The sequence below is a fragment of the Camelus bactrianus genome, chromosome 36 (assembly GCF_048773025.1).
Source record: "Camelus bactrianus isolate YW-2024 breed Bactrian camel chromosome 36, ASM4877302v1, whole genome shotgun sequence".
In the NCBI taxonomy this organism is placed as follows: Eukaryota; Metazoa; Chordata; class Mammalia; order Artiodactyla; family Camelidae; genus Camelus; species Camelus bactrianus.
Genome location: NC_133574.1, coordinates 9182672 through 9206106, shown reverse-complemented (window position 1 = coordinate 9206106; position 23435 = coordinate 9182672). Strand labels below are relative to the sequence as shown.

At 36.2% G+C, this 23435-nt stretch overlaps 1 pseudogene; it reads right to left on the bottom strand.

Annotated features, from left to right (window-relative positions):
• Window positions 1-19620: 19620 nt before the first annotated feature.
• On the bottom strand, window positions 19621-20548 carry LOC141576163 (olfactory receptor 5AK2-like; annotated as a pseudogene).
• Window positions 20549-23435: the final 2887 nt, after the last annotated feature.

Sequence of the window (23435 nt, the reverse complement as noted above, 5' to 3'; positions counted from 1 at the left end):
TACAGTAAAATGAGGATTTCAAATTAGTGGTGAAAGATAATTATGCAACTACAAAAAAATAGGTCATTTAGAAAACAATAAAACACAATCCTCTTTAACTATATATGAAAATAAATACCTTATGTACGAAATTTTTGATGAGTCAAAATTTTCATGTAAAATATAAAACTGCAAAGGTGCTATAAATGTTAACATCTTAAAAATGTAGAATATTATGGTTAGAGTGAAAAATCTTTTAAGGTTGATGGAAGAAAACAATCAGTATTCATAAACCAGGCTAGATGAATAACAAAAAAAAATCTACATAACCAAAAATAATTCCTAATAGCATAAGTCAAAATCAAATCACAGGCCAGGAAATTAAGTACATAAAGAATGGCTTAAAAAAGATTATTTCCTTAGTATATAATTCCTCATAAAAATAAGAATGGAAAAGACTTATAAGTCAAAGAAATTAGGTTAAAAAATCAATAGACAATTCAAAGAAAAATATATACAACTTTAAACCTGTGAAAAGATGATTAAATCAATTATATTTAGGGAATTTCAATTAAAGTTTGAAAGTGAATTATAATTTCTTTAATGAACCATATTGTCATATAACAAAAAATATTCACTGGTTGTTGAGAATGTGGACAAGCTGATAGTCTCAGACTATGGGCAGAATTGTAGGTACAACATCATGAATAGCATTTTGGCAATAACTATGAATATCAACATTTAAATACATATTCCCTGTTGGCCCCAAAATTCTACTTATAGCAACTGACATTTCTAGGAACACATACTCGAGAAGATATATACTTATTGCAGAATTATGTATCATAGAAAAAAACTGAAATGACATGAAAAGTACTGGGTACATTACTTCAGGAATATTATAAGGGAACATCACATATTATACAAATAACTGAGCATGAGTTAGATCTATATAGACTGGTATGGAAAGATGCTCAAGATGTTGATTAGTAAAATGTAAGTGTCTACATGCAGGCATACATCCACATACACATATGTAAATATGCTTGTATGTGCAAAGATTGATACTTGAAACACCTTAAGAAAGAGGCTTTACAACACCTGTAGGTAAGAACTCTGGGAAGCACTGAAAGCGATTAAAAAGAAGCTTGGTTTGGTTTTGTTTTACAGGATGTTTTACTAAGCTTTCAAGGCACAAATCATCCCAATTTTATATGAATACTTCCTCAACTCTTTTTGTAACTTGCCTTTTTGCTTTCTTTCAGGTGTTTTTATTGAACGAAGGTTCTTACTATGGTCAAATTTATCATTCTTTTCTTCTTAGTTTGTTTAGAAATATTTTGAAAGGAGATTTATTTTTCACTTGAACCATTTCATATGGTTTCTATTTTATATTCATTATTATTGTATTTTGCTTTTATTTTTAAAACATTTTTATTGAGTTATAGTCATTTTATAATGTGTCAAATTCCAGTGTAGAGCACAATTTTTCAGTTATACATGAACATACATATATTCATTGTCACATATTTTTTGCTGTAAGCTATCACAAGATCTTGTATATATTTCCCTGTGCTATACAGTATAGTCTTGTTTATCTATTCTACATATGCCTGTCAATATCTACAAATTTTGAACTCACAGTCTATCCCTTTTCACCCCCCTCCTAGGCAACCACAAGTTTGTATTCTATGTCTATGAGTCTGTTTCTGTTTTGCATTTATGTTCTTCTTCTTTTTTTTTTTTTTTAAGATTCCACATATGAGTGATCTCATATGGTATTTTTCTTTCTTTTTCTAGCTTACTTCATTTAGAATGACATTCTCCATGAACAACCATGTTGCTGCAAATGGTGTTATGTTGTTGGGTTTTATGGCTGAATAGTATTCCATTGAATAAACATACCACAACTTCTTAGTCCAGTCATCTGTTGATGGACATTTAGGCAGTCTCCATGTCTTGGCAATTGTAAATAGTGCTGCTATGACCATTGGGGTGCAGGTGTCATCCTGAAGTAGGGTTCCTTCTGGATATATGCCCAGGAGCAGTATTACTGGGTCATATGTTAAGTCTATTCCTAGTCTTTTGAGTAATCTCCATACTGTTTTTCACAGTGGCTGCACCAAACTGCATTCCTAGCAGTGTAGGAGGGTTCCCTTTGCTCTACAGCCTCTCCAGCTTTTGTCATTTGTGGACTTTTGAATGATGGCCATTCTGACCGGTTTGAGGTGATACCTCCTTGTAGTTTTGATTTGTATTTCTCTGATAATTAGTGATATTGAGTATTTTTTCACGTGACTATTGATCATTTGTATTTCTTCTTTGGAAAATTGCTTGTTTAGGTCTTCTGCCCATTTCTGGATTGGGTTGTTTATTTTTTTCTTATTGAGTCATATGAACTGCTTATACATTCTGGAGATCAAGCCTTTGTCAGTTTCATTTGCAAAAATTTTCTCCCATTCTGTAGGTTGTCATTTTGTTTTACTTATGGTTTCCTTTGCTGTGCAGAAGCTTGCACGTTTAATTAGGTCCCATTTGTTTATTTTTGCTTTTATTTCTATTGCTTGGGTAGACTGCCCTAGGAAAATATTTTTGAAATGTATGTCAGATAACGTTTTGCCTATATTTTCTTCTAGAAGGTTTATTGTATCTTGTGTTATGTTTAAGTCTTTGATCCATTTTGAGTTGATTTATGTGTATGGTGTAAGGGAGTGTCCTGGCTTCATTGATTTACATGCTGCTGTCCAGTTTTCCCAACACCATTTGCTGAGGAGACTGTCTTTATTCCACTGTATATTCTTGCCTCCTTTGTCGAAGATGAGTTGACCAAAAGTTTGTGGGTTCATTTCTGGGCTCTCTATTCTGTTCCATTGGTCTATATGTCTGTTTTGGTACCAATACCATGCTGTCTTGATGACTGTAGCTCTATAGTATTGTCTGAAGTCTGGGAGAGTTATTCCTCCAGCCTCTTTCTTTTTCTTCAGTAATGTTTTGGCAATTCTAGGTCTTTTGTGGTTCCATGTAAATTTTATTATGATTTGTTCTAGTTCTGTGAAATATGTCCTGGGTAATTTGATAGGGATTGCACTAAATCTGTAGATTGCCTTGGGAAGTATGACCATTTTAACACAATTGATTCTTCCAATCTAGGAGTGTGGGATATCTTTCCATTTTTTTAAGTCTTCTTTAATTTCTTTAATTGATGTTTTGTAGTTTTCCATATATAAGTATTTCACCTCCTTGGTTAGATTTATTCCTAGGTATTTTATTACTTTGGGTGCTATTTTAAAAGGGATTGTTTCTTTACTTTCTTTTTCTGTTGATTCATTGTTAGTGTAAAGAAATGCAACTGATTTTTGAATGTTAATCTTGTAACCTGTTACCTTGCTGAATTCTTCAATCAGCTCTAGTAGTTTTTGTGTGGACCTTTCAGAGTTTTCTATATATAGTATCATGTCATCTACATATAGTGACACTTTTACTTATTCTTTTCCAGTTTGGATCCCTTTTATTTCTCTCTTTTTCCTGATTGCTGTGGCTAGGACTTCCAAGACTATGTTGACTAGGAGTAGTGATAGTGGGTATCCTTGTCTTGTCCCAGATTTTAGTGGGAAGCTTTTGAGTTTTTCACCATCGAGTACTATGCTGGCTGTAGGTTTGTCATATATAGCTTTTATGATGTTGAGATACGTTCCCTCTATTCCCACTTTGGTGAGAGTTTTTAATCATAAGTGGGTGTTGACTTTTATCATATGCTTTTGCTGCATCGATTGAGATGATCATGTGGTTTTTGTCCTTTCTCTTGTTGATGTGATGTATTACATTGATTGATTTGCATATGTTGAACCACCGTTGTGTCCCTGGGATGAACCTCACTCGATCATGATGAATATAATCTTTTTTATATGCTGTTGGATTCTATTTGCTAATATTTTGGTGAGGATTTTGGCATCTATGTTAATCAGTGATATTGGCCTATAATTCTCCTTTTTGGTAGTGTCTTTGCCTGGTTTTGGTATCAGGGTGATGGTGGCTTCATAGAATGAGTTTGGGAGTATTCCCTCCTTTTCAATCTTCTGGCAAGTTTGAGAAGGTCTGGTATGAGTTCTTCTTTGTATGTTTGGTAGAATTTCCCAGTAAAGCTGTCTGGTCCTGGACTTTTATTTGTAGGGAGGTTTTTTGTTGCTAATTCAACTTTATTTCTAGTGATTGGTTTGTTCAAGTGGTCAGTTTATTCTTGATTCAGTCTTGGTGGACTGTATGTTTCCAGAAATTTGTCCATGCCCTCTAGGTTATCCATTTTGGTTCCATATAGCTTTTCATAATATTCTCATATGATATTCTGTATTTCTATGTTATTGGTTGTAATTTCTCCATTTTCCTTTCTTATTTTGCTTATTTGTGCTTGCTCTTTTTTCTTCTTTGAGAGTTTGGCTAGAGATTTGTCAATTTTATTTACTGTTGCAAAAAAAAACCTTTTGGTTTGATTGATTTTTTTCTATTTTTTTAATCTCTATTTTATTTATTTTCTCCCTGATCTTTATTATTTCCTTCCTTCTGCTGACTTTTGGGGTTTTTTTCCTCTTCTTTTTCTAGTTCTTTTAGGTGGTGGGTTAGATTGTTTATTTGAGATTGTTCTTTTTTGAGGAAGGTCTGTAGCGCTATAAACTTCCCTCTTAGCACTGCCTTTGCTGTGTCCCATAAATTTTGAGTGGTTATGTTTTCATTTTCATAAGTTAATTTTTTAATTTCAACTTTGATTTCCTCATTGACCCATTGGTTTTTTAATAGCATGTTGTTCAATCTCCATGCTTTCCTTTTTTTCTCCTTCATTTCTCTGTAGTTCATTTCTAGTTTAGTGGCATTGTGGTCAGTAAAGATGCTTGAGATTATTTCTATCTTCTTAAAATTGTTGAGGCTTCTTTTGTGCCCAAGTACATGATAAATCGTAGAAAATGTTCCATGTGCACTTGAAAAGAACGTATATCCTATTTTTGGGAGCTGTGATGCTCTGAAAATATCCACAAACTCTAATTTTTGTATTGTATCATTTAATTTCTCTGTTGCCTTATTTAGTTTCTGTCTGGAAGATCTGTCATGTGATGTCAATGTGGTGTTAAAATCTCCAACAATGATTGTATTTACGTCAATTTCCCCCTTTATCTCTGTTAATAATTTTTTTTATGAACTTAGGTGCTCCTATAATGGGTGCATATATATTAATGAGTGTAATATCCTCATCTGTATTACATCTTTAATCATTATAAAATGTCTTTCTTTTTTTATGGCCTTTCTTTTAAAGTCTATTTTGTCTGAAATCAGTACTGCAACACCTGCTTTTTTGGCTTTTCCATTTGCATGGAATATCCTTTTCCATCCTTTCACTCTCAATCTATATGTGTCCTTCTCCCTGAAGTGGGTCTCTTGTATGCGGCATATTGAAGGTTCTTGTTTTATTATCCAGTCCACCACTCTATGTCTTTTGATTGGAGCATTTAGTCCATTAACATTTAGTGTAATTAATGATAGATGTGTGCTTATTGCCATTTTGAACTTATTTTGCAGTTGATTTGGTATTGCCTCTTTGTTCGTTTCTTCTTCCTTTTGTGGTTTGGTAATTTTCCTTTGTATTATCTTGGAGTTTATTTAGTTTTTGTGACTCCCTTGTAAGTTTTTGGCTTGTGGTTACCCTTTTTTGTAAGTCTATTAACCCATTACTATAACAGTTTTCATTAAACAGATAGTAATATAATCCCAAACTCATCCTACCAAGACAAAAAAATTTAAAAAAGAAAAAAAATTACTCTATATTTTCTTGCTTCCCTCTCCCACTCTTAATTATTTAGATGTCTTCTACAATTTTGTGTTTATTCTATTTGGAATTCATGGTAGTTATCACCTTTCCAGTTATGAATTTCTTATTTCTGTAGCATCCTGCTTCTTTTCTATTTAGAGTAGACTTATCAATATTTCTTTTAGCATGGGTTTAGTGTTGCCAAACTCTACTAGTTTTTGCTGGTGTGTCAAATTCTTTATCTCTCCTTCTACCCTAAAGGGTAGCATTGCTGGATAAAGTATCCTAGGCTGCATCTTTTTTTCATTCAGGACTTTGACTATATCTTAACACTCCCTTCTGACCTGTAGTGTTTGTGTAGAGAAATCAGCTGAAAGCCTTATGGGGTTCCCTTGTAACTCACTCTTTGTTTTCTCTTGCTACCTTTAGAATCATTTCTTTATCCTTGACTCTTGCCATTTTGATTATGATATGTCTTGTTGTGAGTCTGTTTGTGTTCTTCCTGTTTGGGACCCTCTGAGCCTCCTGTACTTGGATATCTGATTCCTTCTTTAAGTTTGGGAAGTTTTCAGTCATGATTTCTTCAAATACCTTTTCAATGCCCTTTGTTCTTTCTTCCCCTTTTGGAACCCCTATTAAGTGTAGATTGGCATGCTTTATATTATCCCATTGGTCCCTTATACTGTTTTCATTATTTTTTTATTTGTTTTTTCTCTCAGCTGTTCTGGTTGGGTGCTTTCTGTCACCCTGTCTTCTAGGTCACTTATTTGTTTCTTTGCATTATCTAGCTTGCTGTGTACAGTCTTTAATCAGTTCATCTCAGTCAATGAGTTTACCCATTCTACTTGGTTCTTCTTTATAGCTTCAATTTCATTTTTGACATATTTTATATCTCTAAACACTATCTCCTTTAGTTCCTTCAGTACTTTGATCACTCCTTTTTAGAAATGTTGATCTAGTAGGCCATCAATGTCTATTTCATTGATTGTTCTTTCAGGGGATTTCTCTTGATCTTTTAATTTGGAGTGGTTTGTCTGCTTCTTCATATTGCTCATATCTCTCTGGCACTGTGGCTTATGGAGTATCAGATATGTATTGTGGTCCTTAAGGAGTTTATTTATTTATTTATCTAAAGCCTATGCAGGAGTAAAACTTAAAAAAAAAGAGATTTTTAAAAGAAGGGAGGAAAAAAGTTTAAAAACTGTATATAATCAGTAATAGAAAAGCAAGTTGAAACAGAATAGCAATTGACTTGATACACTTTTTAAAACATAAAAAAAGGAGAAAAAATAAAAAAAACGATAATTGAAGCCTGTGTATAATCTATAACAGGAGATCAAAACCAAGAGAAATAAAAATGAAATGAGGTGGCTTTTCAAAATAAAAATAAAAAGATTTTAAAAGAAAATTTTAAAGGGATTAAAGCTGTAGATATATAGAATTGTTTAAAATGGAAAGATTAAAAAGGTAATAAACAATAGAACAGATTAAATAAAAGATTAAAAAAATTATATGTCTCCTGGAGACCATACGCTCTTAATGATTTTATTGATAGGTCTTTCTGTCTTCACCCTGTTTCTCAGACTCAGCTTGCTGTTTCCAGAGGCCCTCCATTGGCACCTTCATCTGTGCTGCTCCCAGTGCCTGTTGGCAAAGATCATGCCTCTCCCAACACTGGGTCAGGTGCTGTGCTCCTTCATGGTGGGCTGGCAGGTCACTCACCCTACTGGTGCTGCAGTCAGATGCTGTGCTTGGGTGAGGTAGGTGGGCAGAACACGCTCCCCCCAGCACCATGGTAAGGTGCTGTGCTCCTGCCAGGAAGGCAGGTAGCTGCCCGCCCTCTCCAGGCACCGGTTGCTCCTGTGCTCTATGTAACTGCCAGCTCCACCTAGGGTCAGCATTCTGTAGGTGGGCTCAGGGAAGACTGTGGACAGCTCCTCCCATGCTCCTTGTCAAAACCCTGCTCCTTGTTTGTCTTGGTGGTGCAAGTTCTCTGAGGTACCAGGGCAGGAAGATCCTATCTGCCTCGGGCTGTAGACAGATCTCAGTCCTGCCTAGGAGGTTGCAGAGCCCCCAGGTGCTGATTCAGGTCTCGGCCCAGCCCCTGCCGCTGCCCGGGTGCTGCACACAGGAGAATACGGTGGCTGTGGCTGCGCACCACTTCTCTTCTCATGAGAAGTGCCAGTAATGATGCTGCAGGGCTGAGGAGACAAAGGCTATCGCGCTCCTCCCCCCAGGGCACATCAGCAGTATCACTTTGCTTTTTTTTTGTTTTGTAATTTATGGAGGGCCTAGGTTGTTCTGCTCTGTATCCCCTCCCAGCCATGGCATGCAGCACCTAGCAGTCCCCCAGGGGTGCCTCAGTGCAGCTGCCCCAGTCCTCCACCTGGCTCAGGCAGCCTGGCCTGCCCCCCGGCTGCTGGCTCACATCTCAGGCTGGGTGTCACAGGGACACTTTGTGCCCATTTAACTTAGTTCTGTCAGTCAAGGGGTGCTCTGTACAGACCCAAGCCTAAGAGGCTCCCCCTCTGTCCTGCTGGCCTCTCTGTTGGAGAGGGGGAGACCTAGCGAACGAGTGCTAGTCCTCCTTTGCCACTCTTTCCCCGCAGGACCAGATCCACATTGTTTTTCTTTTTCCCTTTTCTGCTACCAGATTTGTGGTGTCTTTGTCTTTTGAAGAGGGTGATGTTATGTTGGAGTTCAGCAGGTACTCTGGTTGGCTGGGTGGGTCTGTGGATGTGAGTTTTGGTGTATTTGTGGGATAGAGTGAGCTAAGAGTGTCCTTCTGCTCCACCATCTTGACCCCTTGCTAATTATGCTTTCTTTTATACACTCTATGTTTCAGTTAGAAGCCCTAATTTGCCAAAATGCTAATCATTATATTTAAAATCTTGACATACCCATGAAGTTCTAAATTATCTTGTTCCTATTTTTTCATATTTTCACTTTATCTTTTTCCCTTGCTTAGTAACTCTTCTGTGCCGTGATGGACTAATGGGCACATAGAGTCTTTTATAGAAGAGTTTATCAAAGTATTAATGGTAAATGATACTGTTCTTTGTAAGATTTACAATCTGTTGTGTTCAATATTTTTGCAAAAAAAAAAGAAAAATTATCAAAATTGTCAAAATTTTGTGATAGTTTAAATGCTCAATCTCACTTTCAGTCATTGTCTCATCATAGAGTGGAAGCAGAGAGTGCAAGGACTGGTGCTGGTCCATGGACCACACAAGGTATAGCACTGCTCTATGGTGTCCATCCATCATAATTTATCTATGTGCTTTTGTAGTGAGGGATAGCAGATTGCCAACAATTTGTCTTCACTACAAAGAACTCACTGTCAAAAATTTTCTAGTGTATTTTCCTATAGACAAATATTTTGAGTCTGAGGGTATGCACATATTTCATTTGACCAAGTTTTTTCAGATTGCTTACCATAATGGCTGCACCAGTGCACACTCCTATTATTTGTGTATGGGGATCTCACATCCTCACTTCCTAGTGAATATTGGTATTTTCCTAATAATTTTTTTAGCCAGGAAAATAGGTGTAATAGGTGATATATGATTTTATTTGTTTTCTTTCCCTTTAATTACAAGTATATTTGATCAATATTTAATGTTCTTAGAATTTTGAGATTCTATTGTTTTGTAAATTGTTAAGTTTTGGTGAAAGTTTTTATTAAGTTGATTGTAGATTGTCTTTGTTTATCCAAGATTTGAATCTCTTGTCAGTTTTTGACTTAACAAATCTTTCTCACATTGTACTATCTACTAATTTTGTGTAGGATATCCTTTATAGAATGAAATCTTTAAATTTAAAATAACAATTTATCTTTTTTGTCTTACAGTTTGTTCTTTTGAAAAAAATAATTGAATAAAGATCATTTCTTTCACTAGCTTGTTTCTCCAGGACAATAAAAAGCAATAAGAAAACTTTTTTTTTCCCATTTTATGCTGGGTTTCTGGCATATGTTATTTGTGGCACTATGACTTTTCATATCATACAAATAATTTGATAAATGTTTGTGTTTTCTCAATTTTTTTTTTTACAGAAGACTAACAGGATACTTACTGTAGTCTGTGTGTGTCTCTCTATGTATGTGCAAAATACTTAAATATGTTAAACAATTATGTGATTTGACTTGTTATTTAAAAATATACACATAGACACTAGACTCAATTATTTTTCAGAAACTACTACCAAACACTTATGGAGCAGATAATTCTAGCATTACATAATCTTTTCCTGTAAGTCTCAAAGAAAGTATTACCCAACTTATTTCATGAGGCAAATGTAAACTTGACATCAAATTAAGTAAAGTTTGAGAAAAAAATTAGAGCCAATTTCACTTGTGAATATAGATGCAAACCCCTTTAAAAATACACTTTCAATAATCAAATTCATTAACACATTAAACAAATGGTTGCTAGAGTTTCAAAGAAGGGTCCAAGTGAATGGCCATTCTCTTCCTTTCTGAGGATTTGAACAAGTTGAGAAATAAAAGATAGTGTGCATATGGAGACCATTATATAACCTTCAGACACCTGGGGAAGACTTCATTACTCAAGTGAAATAGACTTCTGTAAGTCAGGTTGCTTGCTCATAATGAACACCATAAGAAAACAGGCTTATCCACCCAGTCTTGGTGGCAGTGACAGGGGCAGCCCTCTTGCACATTGTGGGGAAGCACCTGAAATACAGGGACCCATGGGCTTCAGCAGCCTTGGCTGCTCCTGAGGGTGATGGCAGAGCAGAACACACCAGGTTGTTCTCAGATTTAACAATCAGGTAAGTCCCTCCACCTTTCTAGGAATTGAGTGAATAAAATGGGGACAGGGTGGCTGTGATTACATAAATTGAGCTCTACTCACAGGAGAGAAACATCAGGAGCAGAGACAAAGTATTCTCCAGCAGCAGTCATGACCAAGTTTTACCAACGTGATGTTTCCCCTCATATTAGCTTACAAGTTCAATGCAGTTTCAGTGAAATGCTTGAGAGAATTTCATGTACACCTTCAAAACTTATAAAACTTATATGGAAAAGATAAGAGCTAAATATAGCTAACAGAATTTCAGTGGATAAAAAGGGAGAATTTGTCCTATCAGAAATCAGAACTAATTATAAAGCAACAATAATAGAGACAGTGTGGTACTGGTGCAAGGAGAGACAAGCAGGTCAATGGAACCGTGAGAAAGACCAGAAACAGGCTCACAAGTCACTGAAGCTTCAAGTATGAAAACAGTAGCATGTGTAACAATGGAAAATGGCCCATTAAACTACTGTGCTATAAATGCTTGTGTGTATGAAATGTTATGTTGTATTTCTACTTTACATTTTATGAATCCTAAATGAATAAATTTAAATTATAAAGTTGTAAGATTAAAGCATAGCATAATATATATGACTTAGTTATGAAGTAAAAAATTTAAATAAGACTTAAGTGCATAAAATGTAAAACACTGAAAATTCAACTTTAAATTAAAATTACCAACATTATAAAAAAGAAAAGATTAGATACTGACTGGAAATTTACTCAGGTGAATTTGTTTGCAACACATATAAATGACAAGCAACCAGTATCCAGGATGTTCAAGTAATTTCTATGAGTTTCCCCAAGGGAAAAATTCCCAAAAGACATAATCAGAACATTTATAGAAGGAAAATCTTAAATAGTCAATAGAAATATGGATATATATATACACAGCTCACTAATAAGGCAATGCATTAACATTGCATGGAAATACAATTTTATAGTCCTCAGCCTCTAAAATGCAAAATTTAGGTGAGAATGTGGACTCACTTTTTTTTTTTTTTGAGAAATAAATATGCATATTCATGTTGGAGACAAATTTGGAAACATTAGTAAAATTAAACATTAATGTCCCTGGGTCCAGAATGTTTACTGTAGGGATATATCCTAAATTAATTTTTGACCACATAAACAAGGACATGTACACACATTTAAATACACATGTAAATATATGTATTAATATGTGTACTGTAAATATACTTATATGCACACAAGAAGATCCATAGCAGCATCTTTGAATACAGTAAAATATAAACTATTAAATAAATCAGTAGTGAAAAGTAAGGTGCAGAATTTACATGGTGGCTACATGAATGGTTGAATTCTTTTAAATATATTTTTGTACATCTTAAATACTGTGCAAGGACAGAAGTTTCTCACAAAGACAAAACCCCACCCCGACACGTCAGTGGAGGGCTCCTCACTCTGATGTGGGTAACTCTGGGCAGAGCTGTAGCTCCATGGACTGGAGGGTCAGTTTGGGATAAGAAGGTGCCTTTAGAGGTGGGGAGTACAGCAAACCCACCTGCCCACCTGTGGGGATGTGGACAATCTGGTTCTCTCAAACATCTTGAGAAATAAACAGAGTGGGGTAAATCTGTGGTGCCGGAATAAGAGACAATTCTCCTCTTTCAACATTTAGTGATGGTCATGGGCCAATAAGTATGTGTGAGCTGCCTCCTCAGGTTACATTTATTGTGAAACAGATTAACTGCAACCCTTTCGAGGAAGCTTCCATGCAGTGTGTAGAAGCACTTGTCAGAGGAAGCTAGCACTGGTCATGAGTCCACTTAAACTAGAATCTTGATGAGATATTGACATTTACCATATTAATTTATTCCTTTTGTATTAAAATAAAATGTATGACATATGGAGACATTTTTCAAGAGCTCTGGAAAACCAGTACAAGGGACACACACACAAACTGTCAAGCCAAGTGCCCGAGCATTTTGAACCTCTTAACCTGTACTGAACCCTGGAGGTTCTCAAGCTTCATTTATACTCAGCACTGTGCAGTAGAAGGGAGATAGGCATGGCTGGGTTTGACTTCTGGTTGCACCATCTCTTAGAGGCAAAGGATTTAGCTTCCTTTCTTCTCAATTCCAGCCTCTACAAAAAGTGGATCACAGAATTACTGAGAAGTTGATAATGTTCATTTTACACTGTGTACAATAGCAGAAGTTTGGAAATAGGGTTAACTAAGTCAGAGCGGATTCATATTATGGATCAATACAGAGACCAAAAAGTATGAGGAACATATATACTTTGACATATGTTTTATGGATGGTGCTTATGCTGTGTTTCCAAATGAGCAGAATAAGCTGCAGAATAATACACAGAGTGTGGACCCTTTAAAAATAAAACTTTCACTCCCAACTCTCTATTTTTCTCATTTTCCTTACCCATGAAAAAGCTCAGGAAGAATTGACACCAAACTTCTAATGGGTTATCCTTGGGAGTGGGAGTGGGGAGAGGAAGTCTTTAAACTCAGAAACTTCATCTCTTTTTCTTTGTAAAATAGCCTTAGGTATTTTGAAACAGAAGAGTAAGAGGGAGAGTGAAGTCTGGTTTGCAGTGATGTGACTTAAGGTGAGGTGATTTATGTAAAATTCTCAGCACTGGGCCAGGCACTGAATGGGAACTCAAAACTGATCATAATAACACAGTCAAGTAATAAACTAAAGGTATATAATATCATTCATTCATTCAATCTTTCAGTCATTTGTTTATTCACATCCTTCTCAGGCAACACTCAGCCCAATTCAGGTCCCTCACTCCATTTCCATTGTGTCACCAAGGGATGAAGTGATTACCCCTGGTCTTGGCTGAAACTTACTAGAAATTTGTCTCTGACCCATTTGCTCTACCATTTCCAGCACACACTGGGAGGATGCATGGCTGATTTTGAAAAATAGGGTTTGCTTTTTTTTTACTTACACTGGGGTTGCTTCCAGATTTTCTTTCTGCAACTGGTACAGGCTGATGGCCACCAACGTCTCTGTATGTTTCTTTCTAACCGGAGAGTTTAAAGCTGGAGACTAAGGGATTGATACTTGCTCCCTTGAGAAATTGAGCTTCCAGGGGCTGTAATGGAATTGGAATAAACAATGTTCAGTAGGTATTTTCAGCTGAAGAATGTTTAAGTTTTCTCTAGAGAAATACATTTAATCATGTTACTGTCATCAGGGACTTTGGCGGGGGGGGTGTGTGTTGCCTTGTTATAGAGCAAGGCTTTAAAATTTTTTCCTGTTATGAATCAGGTTGAGCAATTCTTACTATGTCTAAGAAGTTGTATTCAGGTCTAGAAAATTGATCTTACCTCCCAAGTCAGAAAAAAAACATGGCAATCTGGAAAAGAGAAATCCAATGCTAATCTAAATTTAACATTATAGTTTTTGGGGATCTATTTCCTAGCAAAGGAAGCAAAAGGGAAAATAAACAAAAGGAACCTGATTAAACATAAAAGCTTTTGCACAGCAAAGGATGCTGTCAATTAAATGAAAAGATGATCTACTGTACGGGGGAAGGTCTTTGCAAATGACACGAACAATAAGGGGTGAACAGCTAGCATATACAAATATCTCGTACAACTCAACAGCAAAAAAAAAAAAAAAGCCCAAACAATCTGATTAAAACATGGGTAGAAAAACTGAACACATGTTTTTCCAAAGAAGAAATTCAGATGGCCAAGAATTTCTGTTCTTTAGAAACCACTCAGTGTACGTAATTTAAAATAGAGCCTGAAATAACACAACTGGAAACCACTACACATACAAGTCCAATTTTATTACAATAAGTAGACACAAATTATAACCACCTCAATAAACATATATAAATGGTAAAGTCTGTGAGGTTCCAAACTTGAAGCTTTCATTGTCCTCAGGGACACATTACCTGCCAGTGTGTCAACATGTGGCTATACACATGGACTGTGGCAAACTCAGGAAGGTCACTTGAACCTTCAGTGTCCACAGTTCCTTTTGGGGCTCTCTGTCACTGCTCATGTGGCTGATCTTTAGTTCTCAATCAGTTTCATGGTTATACCTTTAGTCCCCATTTCCTCCGGAGTTTGGAATTGATAGGGCACATCCCAAATCCCTGATCATAAATCACACTGTTTGACTGTCCAGTGGCCAAAGCCTCCAGGCAAACAAAGCCACTCCTCTTAATGATGGCATTTCAGGTTCTTTGAGGTCACCTCCCAGTAGGTGAAGACAAAGTTGGGACTTTTCTTTGGATAAGGTTAATTCTACACTACACACCCCTACATACATTATTTTTACCCAATGCCATATCTTGGGAACGTAAATGATCACACGTACCACTCTAGCTACAGTAGAAGCTAGGAGGTAAGTACTTGTTTATCTGGCTGCATCATCTTCCAAATAACATTGGGTTTTCTTAGGGTGGAATGAGAGGAGAATGGAGAGTGGGTAGAAAAATCAGTATATTTTGCAATGACTAGTGATGGTGAAGAGATTATTTGTCTTTCAGCTTTTTAAAGTATCCTCTTCTCTGTGTCATTCTTGTTCAAAACTTTTACATGTAATACCATCTTTTCTTCCATTTTGGTCTAGACTAACAAAGTTAGCCATCTTTGCTATTCCTTGATCTCAAATTTTGGTTGAAGAACTGATCCTTTATCATAATGTCTTAGAGACAGTTGGTGGACACAAAAACCTGGGATGAAACATGAGATGCTATAAGAAAAGTTAGCAGTACTGGGCTGTAGCTAGTATTTTTTTCTCATTGTGGGGCCAAGGTCAAATTTTTGTGTGTATTGTTTGCTCATTCTTTTAGTAAGCACTTAATGAGCACACAATATATTCCTGAATTAATGGATGCTGGGGACATAATAATGAGCAAAAGACAAATTATCATTATGTTTATAGAGATTAAATTTGAGTCTTTGTCATGCACACACCTATGGCAGTATAAATCATATCCTGATTAGGGTGTCAGCTAAAAAATACTTATTCCAGGCAGGAACATGTTCTGGTAGGTTATAAATCAAATCACAAATTCTTTTCTTCAATGCAGGCACATCATTTCTATGTGATGTTGCAGGTCCTTTCATTAAGTGGTAGAGTCAGTAACTCCAATTCTTTGAATCAGGGTTGGCCATGTGACTTGCTATGGACAATGTGATACCAGCTAATGCATAAGAACATCCCACTTGGATTTCTCTGGCACTCAGTGTTAGATTTATGCCCAAGCAAGGACTTAATCCTTATTGATTTTATAGCTTCTTTTACTTCCTCATTTCATAGTCAGTAGATAAGGAGATTTAACATGGAATTGTAATGCCACAGTATAAGGATGTTTTCCCTACTCTTGAGAGTTGGTAGATCTAGGCTGTAAGTACATGCAAGAGGGAGCCCTAAAGAAAAGATAAGAGCTGTCAGGAGCAAGACATCTCTGACAGAGGCCCTTTACTTCCCCTATCACAGAGGGCAAGCTCAGGATGGTAGATGATGCGTGTGTGTATGAGAAAATAATGAACACCCAGTTCATAATGAAGCTAATCACAGGATAGATTAAAAAACATTTTCATGAAATATTTTACAATTGAATTATTGAGATGATTATAGATTTATGTGCAGTTGTAAGAAATAACAGATGGAGATCCATTGTACAGTTTGCCCAGACTCCTCATGTGATAGGCAGAGTAACAGTTCCCAAAGAATCTTCATCTACAAACACCTGGAATCTGTAAACCCATTAAACTGTGTGGCAAAGAGCAACTAAGGTTGCAGATGGAATGAAGGGTGCGAATTAGCTGACCTTGAGGTCAAGAGACTACTCTGAGTTTTCTAAGAGTCCCTAAAATTGGGAGAGGGGTGTAGAAGAGTGAGAGTCAGAGGGAGATTTGAAGATGCTGTGATGTTGGCTTTGAAGGTGGGAAAAATAAGCTATAAGTCAGGGAATACAGGTGGCTTCTAAAAGCTGAAAAGAAATCAAGAAAATGGATTCTCCTGTAGTTTACTCAGAAAGAAATACAGCCCTGCTAACACTTCATCTAGAGACCCATTTGGAACTTCTGACTTCCAGAACTCTAAGATAATAAATCTGTGTTGTTTTAAGCCACTAGACTTTTTGGTAATTTGTTACAGCAGCAATAGAAAACTAATACACCACTAAGAGTAAAATTTTGAAAAAATTATAGTATAAAATCACAATCAGGATATCTACACTAATGCATTGCACTGATTTTATTTGGATTTCTCCAGTTTCCTCCAAACTCATTTGTGTGTGTGTGTTTGTAATAAGTTCTATAATTTTTTTCTTTTATGTATTTATTTTTTAGTGGAGGTACTGGGGATTGAAACTAAGACCTCGTGCATGGATTTCACTGAGCTATATCCCTCCCCTGCTAAAAATTTTTATGAACCATGCCGATTTCCATAGTCACCACCCCAGTCAAGATACTAAACAGTTGCAAACAAGGATCCCATGTATTGTTCTTTTAGAACACACCCTACACCTCACCCAACCCTTACTTCACTCCATCCCTAACCCTGCTAACCATATATTTATCCTCAACTTCTATAATTTTGTCATTTAAAATATGTCCTATAACTAGAACTATACAGTGTACAACTTTGAGGTTTGGCTTTTTTTTTTTTTTTTTTTACTTAGCTTAATTCCCTGGAAATTCATCCAAGTTGTTGTGTGTATCACAATTTTATTCATTTTTACTCTTTACTGATTTCACTTTTTAGGAGGGTGTCCTCTTAATGGTTGAGCTTTGGGCTTCTGCTTCATGGATATTTGCTTAGCGTTCATCCTGTCTCAGCCTCTAGCTACTCTTCCAGTTGTTTCTCCCTGGCTCCCAGGCTGCTATTCTAGGCTGGGAACGAGCCCTACTTCTATCCCTCCGATTCCTTGGAAACAGGTCAACAAGTTATTATTATTATTTCTTTAGTGATTTAGGTGCTTCCTAAATGTCTTGCTAGGGTCAGTACCTGATTCAATTGTGGGTGCCCTGTGATTCTACACTACCCCCAGTAAATTTTTGAAATTGCAAAAAAAAAAAAAATACATGAATGGATGCACAGAATACCAGTTCACTCAACACAGGAGTTTATATTTTCTGCTTGCCTCAGTCTTGACAGGGCCTAAACAGCTTAAAGGCAGCTGATGATTTGTGAAACATATGTGACTATGTAACATCAGACCACTGCTACTCTACACAATGCCAGAATGTATGTCTCTCTCTTGGACAAGTGCTAGCAATTGCTAATTGTTCCCATGTCAGAACCCACATCAACTGTTTCATCCTTCACATAAGCCTCTGGGATTTTTGCTACTTTTGTCCATTTACCATTCAGTTTATTTCCTTTTGGGGTTTCTTTCAGTTCAGTATTGAATGCCTAGTACTATGCAACTCTCCACTTTGTGCCCTGTTTCCAATTTGGCCACTTAGACTTCTCAATGTGCACTAAGTTCTTCTTTGCTTGATCACCTCCCCCTCAAATTTACTTGAGGTATAATTAATAAAACTTGTATATATTTAAGGTATATACTTGGCTTTTTGAAATAGATATACATGGTGAAATGATCACAACAATTAAGTTCAACATATTCATCACCTCACATATTCAAACTTTTCTTTCTTTCCTTTCCTTCCTTCCTCCTCCTTCCCCCCTCTTTCTTCCCTTTGCTTCTTTCCTTCCTGCCTGACTGCTTGCCTGTCTGCAGTGACAATGCTTAAAATCTACCCTCTAAGCAGATATTAAATATATGATACTGTATTTTAACTACAGTCACCATGCTGTACATTAGTCTCCAGTTTTCCCCTCCAGGGTCCCAGGAAATCCTCTGTCTACTTTCCATGAATCTCCAGCTATTGTCCCTGGTCCTGGTCTTTGAAGACACATGGATCTGCCCTGGATACAAGATCTCTTCTTTCTAAAGATAGACTTTTGCTGGGCAGATTCTGGTCATGCTGCATTGACTTCAGGTTAATTTTAACTCATCTCTTAGAATTTATGTAGGATAATGTACTTGAAAAAAAATATTCTTCTCTTGCCCAATTCTCCCTATGCTGTTACTTAACAGTACATTTTGTGGCCAGTTCATTAGATTGGCTGCTGTTATTTTAATATGAAACTTGATCTTTCATCTAGCTAGCATGGCAGCTTTAGATTTATGTGAGGATTTCCATCACTTACCCACAATCTATGTACCAAAGTTTTTTCTGTCAACAATTTGTCTTCCTGAATCAAAGTGCTCTTGACCTCTTGAACTTCTCGCTGCATTTCTAAGTTTAAAGTTTTCTGTCTGGTTTAAAATGATTGGTATACCTTTCATAAATGAATGACCACTGCCATTTTAGATCCATTTACATTCTAGGTTTTCTATCTCTATTGGAGAGATAGAAACTATTTCTAGAAGTTCCTTTTACTTCCCCAAGAAAAGGGAGGATTCAGAATAAAGAGGGTAATTAGTGACAAAACAAGTCACAAGGTCACATAAGAAGTAAGTGTTTTCAAGTGCTGTAGGTAGGAAGTACAATGGGCTGAGCCATAAGGTGCTTTTCCAAGCAGTATGTTTATTTTGTATTCAGGTTTACACAACAATTGAAACAGAACATATGAAGAGCCACTTCACAGATAATTTGAGGAACTTGTTTAAATGAATAGGAAATAGTCAACTTCAATTTTAATATTGATTATATGCAAAATACAGTCTTTAAGAACGTATCTACAATATATTTGTAATACCTATATTTTGTAAAGTCTACACATATTCCTTAATATTTGAAATAAGCTCAATACTGTTCTTCGTCATGGGTAGTATGTGATATGTTTCTCAAAATATATATAAAAAATATATATATATATATAATATAACCAAAAAATTAGTCCCATGAGATGTCACTATATTTATTACATTCTAAGAAATTATCTACTGAAGGAGGTAGCATTGGTTTAAGAGGTGAACACGTTCCCTATTTCAGAAACATTAAATATGGTCAAACATCTCTACTGCATACTTTGGTGGGCTGAATTTTAATCCTTGGGGTCCAATCTAGAAGAATTTCTTCCCCATCACTTTTAGAGCTTCTTTTACCTCCTTATTTCTCAGACTTTAGATCAGGGGGTTCAACATGGGAATCACAATGCCGTAAAATACAGAGGCCACTTTCATGTTCTCCTGGGAATTATTAGAACGAGGCTGTAAGTACATGTAAGAGAGGGTCCCACAGAAAATGGTGACTGCTGTCATGTGGGAGGAACACGTGGAGAAGGCTTTTTTCCTCCCTGCAGTAGAAGACATCTTGAGGATGGCAGCCCGGTTATATGTGTAGGAACAGATGATGACCGACACAGTGAACATCAAGTTAAATCCCACAAAGACTAAAAGTAGCATGATGTTGATGTCAGTGTTGGAGCATGAGAGGGCGAGGATTGGAGGAACGTCACAGAAGAAGTGATTGATGGTGTCACCCTTGCAGAAGAACACTGAAATGTAAACCCTGTGTGCACAGAAGCATTTATTGAGCCCATGACATATGAACCACTACCAACTGGATGCAGACTCTCTGGGATATGACTATGGGATAGCGAAGTGGGTTACAGATGGCCATGTAATGGTCCACTGCCATAGCCACCAGGAGGTAGCAGTAAGTGGTCACAAATGTTGCATAAACCAATGATTGCATGACATAGCCCTTGAATGATATTGATTTGTTTTCTACTATGAAGTTTTGCATCGTCTTGGGAGTGATAGCAGAACTGTAACAGATATCAACAAAAACCAAATGTCATTGGAAAAAGTACATGTGTGTCTGAAGTCTGGAATCTGTCTTGATGAGTCAGATCATTCCACTATTCCCCACCATGGTGGTCACATAGATAACCAAAAATACAGTGAAGAGGACATACTGAAACTTGTGTTGGGCACCAAATCCATGAAGAAAGAATTCAGTCACTCCAGTGCTATTTCCTTGTGTCATGACTATCTAGAAAAGACCTAGAAAAAAGCCTAGAAAGGACCAAGAGGGGGACCAAGAAAGGAAAGGAAATCTTTGTGACTTGTTGAATTAGAAAAGGCTCTTATTTTATGTCACTTTGAAAATTAGATTTTCATGGTGAGCACTCACAACAGGGCTTATTTATTTCCAATTATGTTTTTATTTTCTTGATAAGAACCCATCACAAAAACAGTGACATGTGAGCCATGGATCCATTTTCAAAATAAAGAAGTTTTCACAAAAGTAGACTCACATCTAATATCTGTGATTCTAAGAAACTTAGATTAACATATATTTCCACTATATTAAACAGGTATTCATAGTTTTGTAGAGTAATATTCAAACATAATCATGTACCTTTTTAGTAACCTATAGTTTTTCTCAGACATTTATTATTTTAATCCTAGTTCAAGGTGCTGAAATAAGTAGCTTTTTAATTAGAGAAAGTTCTGAGATTTATTATATGTCTGAAGGCTTCAGAAAGTTTGTACTGCTTTCCTTAACATGCACCTCCCTTCAGGCATCATTCTTTGCAAGCCAAGGAGTCTTCTCATTATATATATGACAGGGTAAAGGAAATTCATGTCATAAAGTGAGTTTGCTTTACCCTGATGTCAGTAATTCTAAGCCGAGCTACATACCTGTATATATGAGATGCTAAAAATGTGTCTTCAGTGGTAGAAATGTAGCAAACTAAGCCTGTTGTTGATATGGGCTTCTCTGGTTCTTTAAAATATTTTGAAGTAAGCACAGTTGGATAACTTTGTTGTCAGAGAACAAGAAGCCATTCTCTTTAGTTCAACATTTAGTGAGGGCTGAGGAGAAACAAGTTAGTGCAAGTTCCTTCCTCAGGTTAATCGGCTGTAAAATAGCTGAAATGCAGCCATTTCAAGGAGGTGTCCATCCATTGGGTGTAAGCACTTATAAGATGAAGCTTTAATAGATCAGGGGTCCACTTAATGTAGAATCTTGATAGGGTAATTATTATTACATTTACCATATCAACTTGAGTTTAATCAGCCTGCATTTAGATGAAGTGATGCTACATTATGAAGACACTTCTCAAGAGCTAATGAAACTCATACAAGTCCCACCACGCACATCTGACACACAATGTGTATGTTAAAGGTGGGTTGTCTCCTTATGAGATTCTTTGTTCTATTTATCTTTTTTTTTTTTTTGGAAGGGAAAGTAATTAGGTTTACTTATTTATTTTTAGAGGTAGCACTAGGGATTGAACCCAGGACCCTGTACAAGCTAAGCATGTGCTCTACTACTGAGCTATACCCTCACCTCTTTTGTTCCATTTAAGATGAAGGTATTTGCTAATCAAATGAATGATATGTAGAAAATGGCCAACTACCTGAGCAATTTGAATGTACTTAACATACACTCAGTCTCAGTCTTTCTGAGGCTCCATTTATATTCAGCATTGGGCAGTGGAAAGGGAACCAGCAGACCTGGGGTGAATTCTTGTCCTACCAGTTAATAGAGACAAATGTTGTAACCTGTTTTAGCCTCATTTCCTTCCTCTGTAACATCAAGATCCCAGAACTGCTTAGAATTTAATGATATTCATTGAAACACGTTTATAATAAAAAAGTTTGGAAATGGGGTTAAATAGATAGAGCACATTCTTATTATGGATCAATATACAGTCCCAAAAGGTGAGATAAACATATACTTTTACCAGAAAAGTGCCTATGTATTATTATCAAATGATAAAAGTCGTAGAATAATAGGTAGAGCATGGACCCTTCTAAAAAGCAAATTTTCTCTCACTCCCATTGTCTTTCAATTTTATCCTTTTTATTTATGAATAAAGGTCAGGAAAACAACACACCAAACTCTTAAGTAAGAACTCTTACTTAAGTAACCAAACTCTTTTTTTTAAATTGAAGTATAGTCTATTTACAATATTCTATTAGTTTCTGATGTACAGCATAATGATTCAGTTACACACACACACACACACACACACACACACATGTACTTTTTCATATTATTTTTCATTATAGGCTATTACAAAGTACTGAATATAGTTCCCAGTGTTATACAGTAGGACCTTGTTTATCTGATTTATACATACATAGTAGTTAGTATCTGCAAATCCCAGACTCCTAATTTATCCCTCCTCCCCTTCCCTTTTGGTAACCATAAGATCATTTTCTATGTCTGTTGAGCCTGTTTCTGTTTCTTAAATAAGTTAATTGTGCCATTCCTTTAGATTCCACACATAAGTGATATCATATGATATTTGTCTTTGTCTGACTCACTTCACTTCATATGATAATCTCTAGGTCCATCCATGTTGTTGCTAATTGCATTATATTGTTCTTTTTATCACTAGTAATATTCCATTTTATCACTAGTAATATTCCATTGTGTGTGTGTAAATATATATGTATATATACATATATATATACACACACACATATATTTACCACAACTTCTTTATCCAATCATCTGTTGATGGACATTTAGGTTGCCTCTGTGTCTTGGCTATCATAAATAGTGCTGGTATGAACAATAGGGTGCATATATATTTTCAAATTAAGAGTTTTCTCCAGATATATGCCCAGGAGTGGGATTGCTGGATCAGATGGTAAGTCTGTTTTTAGTTTTTTGAGGAATCTTCACACTGTTTTCCACAGTGGCTGTACCATATTTCAGTCCTAACAGCATTGAAGGAAGGCTCCTTTCTCTCCACATCCTCTCCAGTATTTATCATTTGTGGATATTTTAATGATGGCCATTCTGACCAGTGTGAGGTGATACCTCATTGTAGTTTTGATTTGCATTTCTCTGATAATTAGTGCTATTGAGCATCTTTTTATGTGTCTATTGGCCAACTGAATGTCCTCTTTGG